Consider the following 9,447-nt stretch of genomic DNA (forward strand, 5'->3'; position numbering starts at 1 on the left):
CTCACATAATAACTAAAGAGAAGCTTTCTGAGAAACTGCATTGCCATGTGTGAATGCAACTCTCAGAGTTACACGTTTCTCTTCAGTGATCAGTTTGTTAACACAGTTTTCTGGAAATCTGCAATTTGGTATTTCATAGCGCAATGAACCTGACGGTGACAAAGGAAATATCCAGAGAGGAAACCTAGAAAGAAGCTTTCTTAGAAACTTCTTGGTGATGTGTGAATTCATCTCACAGAGTTACACTTATGTTTCGTGGAGCAGTCCATTAACACTGTCTTTGAGGAAGCTGAGAAGGGCTTCCTTGGATCGCATTGAGGCCTACGCTGATAAAGGAAATTTCATCCGTTCAAAACGTGAAAGAAGCTTTCTGAGAAACTTCTTTCTGATCTGTGAATTCATCTCACAGAGTTACAAGCTCTGCCTCAAGAAGCAGTTTGCTAACACTCTTTTCGTGGAATCTGCAAAGTGATATTTGGTAGCCCATAGGGGCCCATGGTGGAAAAGGAAATGTCCTCACATAATCACTACAGAGAAACTTTCTGAGAGATTGCTTTCTGATGTGTGACTTCATCACACAGAGTTCCACCCTTCCCTTCTTGGAACAGTTTGCTAACACTGTTCTCGTGGATTCTGCAAAGGTATATTTGGGAGCTCATTGAGGGCTAGGGTGAAAAAGGAATTCTCCTCACATAATAACTAAAGAGAAGCTTTCTGAGAAACTGCATTGCCATGTGTGAATGCAACTCACAGAGTTACACGTTTCTCTTCAGTGATCAGTTTGTTAACACAGTTTTCTGGAAATCTGCAATTTGGTATTTCATAGCGCAATGAACCTGACGGTGACAAAGGAAATATCCAGAGAGGAAACCTAGAAAGAAGCTTTCTTAGAAACTTCTTGGTGATGTGTGAATTCATCTCACAGAGTTACACTTATGTTTCGTGGAGCAGTCCATTAACACTGTCTTTGAGGAAGCTGAGAAGGGCTTCCTTGGATCGCATTGAGGCCTACGCTGATAAAGGAAATTTCATCCGTTCAAAACGTGAAAGAAGCTTTCTGAGAAACTTCTTTCTGATCTGTGAATTCATCTCACAGAGTTACAAGCTATGCCTCAAGAAGCAGTTTGCTAACACTCTTTTCGTGGAATCTGCAAAGTGATATTTGGTAGCCCATAGGGGCCCATGGTGGAAAAGGAAATGTCCTCACATAATCACTACAGAGAAACTTTCTGAGAGATTGCTTTCTGATGTGTGACTTCATCACACAGAGTTCCACCCTTCCCTTCTTGGAACAGTTTGCTAACACTGTTCTCGTGGATTCTGCAAAGGTATATTTGGGAGCTCATTGAGGGCTAGGGTGAAAAAGGAATTCTCCTCACATAATAACTAAAGAGAAGCTTTCTGAGAAACTGCATTGCCATGTGTGAATGCAACTCTCAGAGTTACACGTTTCTCTTCAGTGATCAGTTTGTTAACACAGTTTTCTGGAAATCTGCAATTTGGTATTTCATAGCGCAATGAACCTGACGGTGACAAAGGAAATATCCAGAGAGGAAACCTAGAAAGAAGCTTTCTTAGAAACTTCTTGGTGATGTGTGAATTCATCTCACAGAGTTACACTTATGTTTCGTGGAGCAGTCCATTAACACTGTCTTTGAGGAAGCTGAGAAGGGCTTCCTTGGATCGCATTGAGGCCTACGCTGATAAAGGAAATTTCATCCGTTCAAAACGTGAAAGAAGCTTTCTGAGAAACTTCTTTCTGATCTGTGAATTCATCTCACAGAGTTACAAGCTATGCCTCAAGAAGCAGTTTGCTAACACTCTTTTCGTGGAATCTGCAAAGTGATATTTGGTAGCCCATAGGGGCCCATGGTGGAAAAGGAAATGTCCTCACATAATCACTACAGAGAAACTTTCTGAGAGATTGCTTTCTGATGTGTGACTTCATCACACAGAGTTCCACCCTTCCCTTCTTGGAACAGTTTGCTAACACTGTTCTCGTGGATTCTGCAAAGGTATATTTGGGAGCTCATTGAGGGCTAGGGTGAAAAAGGAATTCTCCTCACATAATAACTAAAGAGAAGCTTTCTGAGAAACTGCATTGCCATGTGTGAATGCAACTCTCAGAGTTACACGTTTCTCTTCAGTGATCAGTTTGTTAACACAGTTTTCTGGAAATCTGCAATTTGGTATTTCATAGCGCAATGAACCTGACGGTGACAAAGGAAATATCCAGAGAGGAAACCTAGAAAGAAGCTTTCTTAGAAACTTCTTGGTGATGTGTGAATTCATCTCACAGAGTTACACTTATGTTTCGTGGAGCAGTCCATTAACACTGTCTTTGAGGAAGCTGAGAAGGGCTTCCTTGGATCGCATTGAGGCCTACGCTGATAAAGGAAATTTCATCCGTTCAAAACGTGAAAGAAGCTTTCTGAGAAACTTCTTTCTGATCTGTGAATTCATCTCACAGAGTTACAAGCTCTGCCTCAAGAAGCAGTTTGCTAACACTCTTTTCGTGGAATCTGCAAAGTGATATTTGGTAGCCCATAGGGGCCCATGGTGGAAAAGGAAATGTCCTCACATAATCACTACAGAGAAACTTTCTGAGAGATTGCTTTCTGATGTGTGACTTCATCACACAGAGTTCCACCCTTCCCTTCTTGGAACAGTTTGCTAACACTGTTCTCGTGGATTCTGCAAAGGTATATTTGGGAGCTCATTGAGGGCTAGGGTGAAAAAGGAATTCTCCTCACATAATAACTAAAGAGAAGCTTTCTGAGAAACTGCATTGCCATGTGTGAATGCAACTCTCAGAGTTACACGTTTCTCTTCAGTGATCAGTTTGTTAACACAGTTTTCTGGAAATCTGCAATTTGGTATTTCATAGCGCAATGAACCTGACGGTGACAAAGGAAATATCCAGAGAGGAAACCTAGAAAGAAGCTTTCTTAGAAACTTCTTGGTGATGTGTGAATTCATCTCACAGAGTTACACTTATGTTTCGTGGAGCAGTCCATTAACACTGTCTTTGAGGAAGCTGAGAAGGGCTTCCTTGGATCGCATTGAGGCCTACGCTGATAAAGGAAATTTCATCCGTTCAAAACGTGAAAGAAGCTTTCTGAGAAACTTCTTTCTGATCTGTGAATTCATCTCACAGAGTTACAAGCTCTGCCTCAAGAAGCAGTTTGCTAACACTCTTTTCGTGGAATCTGCAAAGTGATATTTGGTAGCCCATAGGGGCCCATGGTGGAAAAGGAAATGTCCTCACATAATCACTACAGAGAAACTTTCTGAGAGATTGCTTTCTGATGTGTGACTTCATCACACAGAGTTCCACCCTTCCCTTCTTGGAACAGTTTGCTAACACTGTTCTCGTGGATTCTGCAAAGGTATATTTGGGAGCTCATTGAGGGCTAGGGTGAAAAAGGAATTCTCCTCACATAATAACTAAAGAGAAGCTTTCTGAGAAACTGCATTGCCATGTGTGAATGCAACTCTCAGAGTTACACGTTTCTCTTCAGTGATCAGTTTGTTAACACAGTTTTCTGGAAATCTGCAATTTGGTATTTCATAGCGCAATGAACCTGACGGTGACAAAGGAAATATCCAGAGAGGAAACCTAGAAAGAAGCTTTCTTAGAAACTTCTTGGTGATGTGTGAATTCATCTCACAGAGTTACACTTATGTTTCGTGGAGCAGTCCATTAACACTGTCTTTGAGGAAGCTGAGAAGGGCTTCCTTGGATCGCATTGAGGCCTACGCTGATAAAGGAAATTTCATCCGTTCAAAACGTGAAAGAAGCTTTCTGAGAAACTTCTTTCTGATCTGTGAATTCATCTCACAGAGTTACAAGCTATGCCTCAAGAAGCAGTTTGCTAACACTCTTTTCGTGGAATCTGCAAAGTGATATTTGGTAGCCCATAGGGGCCCATGGTGGAAAAGGAAATGTCCTCACATAATCACTACAGAGAAACTTTCTGAGAGATTGCTTTCTGATGTGTGACTTCATCACACAGAGTTCCACCCTTCCCTTCTTGGAACAGTTTGCTAACACTGTTCTCGTGGATTCTGCAAAGGTATATTTGGGAGCTCATTGAGGGCTAGGGTGAAAAAGGAATTCTCCTCACATAATAACTAAAGAGAAGCTTTCTGAGAAACTGCATTGCCATGTGTGAATGCAACTCTCAGAGTTACACGTTTCTCTTCAGTGATCAGTTTGTTAACACAGTTTTCTGGAAATCTGCAATTTGGTATTTCATAGCGCAATGAACCTGACGGTGACAAAGGAAATATCCAGAGAGGAAACCTAGAAAGAAGCTTTCTTAGAAACTTCTTGGTGATGTGTGAATTCATCTCACAGAGTTACACTTATGTTTCGTGGAGCAGTCCATTAACACTGTCTTTGAGGAAGCTGAGAAGGGCTTCCTTGGATCGCATTGAGGCCTACGCTGATAAAGGAAATTTCATCCGTTCAAAACGTGAAAGAAGCTTTCTGAGAAACTTCTTTCTGATCTGTGAATTCATCTCACAGAGTTACAAGCTCTGCCTCAAGAAGCAGTTTGCTAACACTCTTTTCGTGGAATCTGCAAAGTGATATTTGGTAGCCCATAGGGGCCCATGGTGGAAAAGGAAATGTCCTCACATAATCACTACAGAGAAACTTTCTGAGAGATTGCTTTCTGATGTGTGACTTCATCACACAGAGTTCCACCCTTCCCTTCTTGGAACAGTTTGCTAACACTGTTCTCGTGGATTCTGCAAAGGTATATTTGGGAGCTCATTGAGGGCTAGGGTGAAAAAGGAATTCTCCTCACATAATAACTAAAGAGAAGCTTTCTGAGAAACTGCATTGCCATGTGTGAATGCAACTCTCAGAGTTACACGTTTCTCTTCAGTGATCAGTTTGTTAACACAGTTTTCTGGAAATCTGCAATTTGGTATTTCATAGCGCAATGAACCTGACGGTGACAAAGGAAATATCCAGAGAGGAAACCTAGAAAGAAGCTTTCTTAGAAACTTCTTGCTGATGTGTGAATTCATCTCACAGAGTTACACTTATGTTTCGTGGAGCAGTCCATTAACACTGTCTTTGAGGAAGCTGAGAAGGGCTTCCTTGGATCGCATTGAGGCCTACGCTGATAAAGGAAATTTCATCCGTTCAAAACGTGAAAGAAGCTTTCTGAGAAACTTCTTTCTGATCTGTGAATTCATCTCACAGAGTTACAAGCTCTGCCTCAAGAAGCAGTTTGCTAACACTCTTTTCGTGGAATCTGCAAAGTGATATTTGGTAGCCCATAGGGGCCCATGGTGGAAAAGGAAATGTCCTCACATAATCACTACAGAGAAACTTTCTGAGAGATTGCTTTCTGATGTGTGACTTCATCACACAGAGTTCCACCCTTCCCTTCTTGGAACAGTTTGCTAACACTGTTCTCGTGGATTCTGCAAAGGTATATTTGGGAGCTCATTGAGGGCTAGGGTGAAAAAGGAATTCTCCTCACATAATAACTAAAGAGAAGCTTTCTGAGAAACTGCATTGCCATGTGTGAATGCAACTCTCAGAGTTACACGTTTCTCTTCAGTGATCAGTTTGTTAACACAGTTTTCTGGAAATCTGCAATTTGGTATTTCATAGCGCAATGAACCTGACGGTGACAAAGGAAATATCCAGAGAGGAAACCTAGAAAGAAGCTTTCTTAGAAACTTCTTGGTGATGTGTGAATTCATCTCACAGAGTTACACTTATGTTTCGTGGAGCAGTCCATTAACACTGTCTTTGAGGAAGCTGAGAAGGGCTTCCTTGGATCGCATTGAGGCCTACGCTGATAAAGGAAATTTCATCCGTTCAAAACGTGAAAGGAGCTTTCTGAGAAACTTCTTTCTGATCTGTGAATTCATCTCACAGAGTTACAAGCTCTGCCTCAAGAAGCAGTTTGCTAACACTCTTTTCGTGGAATCTGCAAAGTGATATTTGGTAGCCCATAGGGGCCCATGGTGGAAAAGGAAATGTCCTCACATAATCACTACAGAGAAACTTTCTGAGAGATTGCTTTCTGATGTGTGACTTCATCACACAGAGTTCCACCCTTCCCTTCTTGGAACAGTTTGCTAACACTGTTCTCGTGGATTCTGCAAAGGTATATTTGGGAGCTCATTGAGGGCTAGGGTGAAAAAGGAATTCTCCTCACATAATAACTAAAGAGAAGCTTTCTGAGAAACTGCATTGCCATGTGTGAATGCAACTCTCAGAGTTACACGTTTCTCTTCAGTGATCAGTTTGTTAACACAGTTTTCTGGAAATCTGCAATTTGGTATTTCATAGCGCAATGAACCTGACGGTGACAAAGGAAATATCCAGAGAGGAAACCTAGAAAGAAGCTTTCTTAGAAACTTCTTGGTGATGTGTGAATTCATCTCACAGAGTTACACTTATGTTTCGTGGAGCAGTCCATTAACACTGTCTTTGAGGAAGCTGAGAAGGGCTTCCTTGGATCGCATTGAGGCCTACGCTGATAAAGGAAATTTCATCCGTTCAAAACGTGAAAGGAGCTTTCTGAGAAACTTCTTTCTGATCTGTGAATTCATCTCACAGAGTTACAAGCTCTGCCTCAAGAAGCAGTTTGCTAACACTCTTTTCGTGGAATCTGCAAAGTGATATTTGGTAGCCCATAGGGGCCCATGGTGGAAAAGGAAATGTCCTCACATAATCACTACAGAGAAACTTTCTGAGAGATTGCTTTCTGATGTGTGACTTCATCACACAGAGTTCCACCCTTCCCTTCTTGGAACAGTTTGCTAACACTGTTCTCGTGGATTCTGCAAAGGTATATTTGGGAGCTCATTGAGGGCTAGGGTGAAAAAGGAATTCTCCTCACATAATAACTAAAGAGAAGCTTTCTGAGAAACTGCATTGCCATGTGTGAATGCAACTCTCAGAGTTACACGTTTCTCTTCAGTGATCAGTTTGTTAACACAGTTTTCTGGAAATCTGCAATTTGGTATTTCATAGCGCAATGAACCTGACGGTGACAAAGGAAATATCCAGAGAGGAAACCTAGAAAGAAGCTTTCTTAGAAACTTCTTGCTGATGTGTGAATTCATCTCACAGAGTTACACTTATGTTTCGTGGAGCAGTCCATTAACACTGTCTTTGAGGAAGCTGAGAAGGGCTTCCTTGGATCGCATTGAGGCCTACGCTGATAAAGGAAATTTCATCCGTTCAAAACGTGAAAGAAGCTTTCTGAGAAACTTCTTTCTGATCTGTGAATTCATCTCACAGAGTTACAAGCTCTGCCTCAAGAAGCAGTTTGCTAACACTCTTTTCGTGGAATCTGCAAAGTGATATTTGGTAGCCCATAGGGGCCCATGGTGGAAAAGGAAATGTCCTCACATAATCACTACAGAGAAACTTTCTGAGAGATTGCTTTCTGATGTGTGACTTCATCACACAGAGTTCCACCCTTCCCTTCTTGGAACAGTTTGCTAACACTGTTCTCGTGGATTCTGCAAAGGTATATTTGGGAGCTCATTGAGGGCTAGGGTGAAAAAGGAATTCTCCTCACATAATAACTAAAGAGAAGCTTTCTGAGAAACTGCATTGCCATGTGTGAATGCAACTCTCAGAGTTACACGTTTCTCTTCAGTGATCAGTTTGTTAACACAGTTTTCTGGAAATCTGCAATTTGGTATTTCATAGCGCAATGAACCTGACGGTGACAAAGGAAATATCCAGAGAGGAAACCTAGAAAGAAGCTTTCTTAGAAACTTCTTGCTGATGTGTGAATTCATCTCACAGAGTTACACTTATGTTTCGTGGAGCAGTCCATTAACACTGTCTTTGAGGAAGCTGAGAAGGGCTTCCTTGGATCGCATTGAGGCCTACGCTGATAAAGGAAATTTCATCCGTTCAAAACGTGAAAGAAGCTTTCTGAGAAACTTCTTTCTGATCTGTGAATTCATCTCACAGAGTTACAAGCTCTGCCTCAAGAAGCAGTTTGCTAACACTCTTTTCGTGGAATCTGCAAAGTGATATTTGGTAGCCCATAGGGGCCCATGGTGGAAAAGGAAATGTCCTCACATAATCACTACAGAGAAACTTTCTGAGAGATTGCTTTCTGATGTGTGACTTCATCACACAGAGTTCCACCCTTCCCTTCTTGGAACAGTTTGCTAACACTGTTCTCGTGGATTCTGCAAAGGTATATTTGGGAGCTCATTGAGGGCTAGGGTGAAAAAGGAATTCTCCTCACATAATAACTAAAGAGAAGCTTTCTGAGAAACTGCATTGCCATGTGTGAATGCAACTCTCAGAGTTACACGTTTCTCTTCAGTGATCAGTTTGTTAACACAGTTTTCTGGAAATCTGCAATTTGGTATTTCATAGCGCAATGAACCTGACGGTGACAAAGGAAATATCCAGAGAGGAAACCTAGAAAGAAGCTTTCTTAGAAACTTCTTGGTGATGTGTGAATTCATCTCACAGAGTTACACTTATGTTTCGTGGAGCAGTCCATTAACACTGTCTTTGAGGAAGCTGAGAAGGGCTTCCTTGGATCGCATTGAGGCCTACGCTGATAAAGGAAATTTCATCCGTTCAAAACGTGAAAGAAGCTTTCTGAGAAACTTCTTTCTGATCTGTGAATTCATCTCACAGAGTTACAAGCTCTGCCTCAAGAAGCAGTTTGCTAACACTCTTTTCGTGGAATCTGCAAAGTGATATTTGGTAGCCCATAGGGGCCCATGGTGGAAAAGGAAATGTCCTCACATAATCACTACAGAGAAACTTTCTGAGAGATTGCTTTCTGATGTGTGACTTCATCACACAGAGTTCCACCCTTCCCTTCTTGGAACAGTTTGCTAACACTGTTCTCGTGGATTCTGCAAAGGTATATTTGGGAGCTCATTGAGGGCTAGGGTGAAAAAGGAATTCTCCTCACATAATAACTAAAGAGAAGCTTTCTGAGAAACTGCATTGCCATGTGTGAATGCAACTCTCAGAGTTACACGTTTCTCTTCAGTGATCAGTTTGTTAACACAGTTTTCTGGAAATCTGCAATTTGGTATTTCATAGCGCAATGAACCTGACGGTGACAAAGGAAATATCCAGAGAGGAAACCTAGAAAGAAGCTTTCTTAGAAACTTCTTGCTGATGTGTGAATTCATCTCACAGAGTTACACTTATGTTTCGTGGAGCAGTCCATTAACACTGTCTTTGAGGAAGCTGAGAAGGGCTTCCTTGGATCGCATTGAGGCCTACGCTGATAAAGGAAATTTCATCCGTTCAAAACGTGAAAGGAGCTTTCTTAGAAACTTCTTTCTGATCTGTGAATTCATCTCACAGAGTTACAAGCTCTGCCTCAAGAAGCAGTTTGCTAACACTCTTTTCGTGGAATCTGCAAAGTGATATTTGGTAGCCCATAGGGGCCCATGGTGGAAAAGGAAATGTCC

This window comes from Rhinopithecus roxellana, chromosome 7 (genome assembly GCF_007565055.1).
Source record: "Rhinopithecus roxellana isolate Shanxi Qingling chromosome 7, ASM756505v1, whole genome shotgun sequence".
Taxonomy (NCBI): Eukaryota; Metazoa; Chordata; class Mammalia; order Primates; family Cercopithecidae; genus Rhinopithecus; species Rhinopithecus roxellana.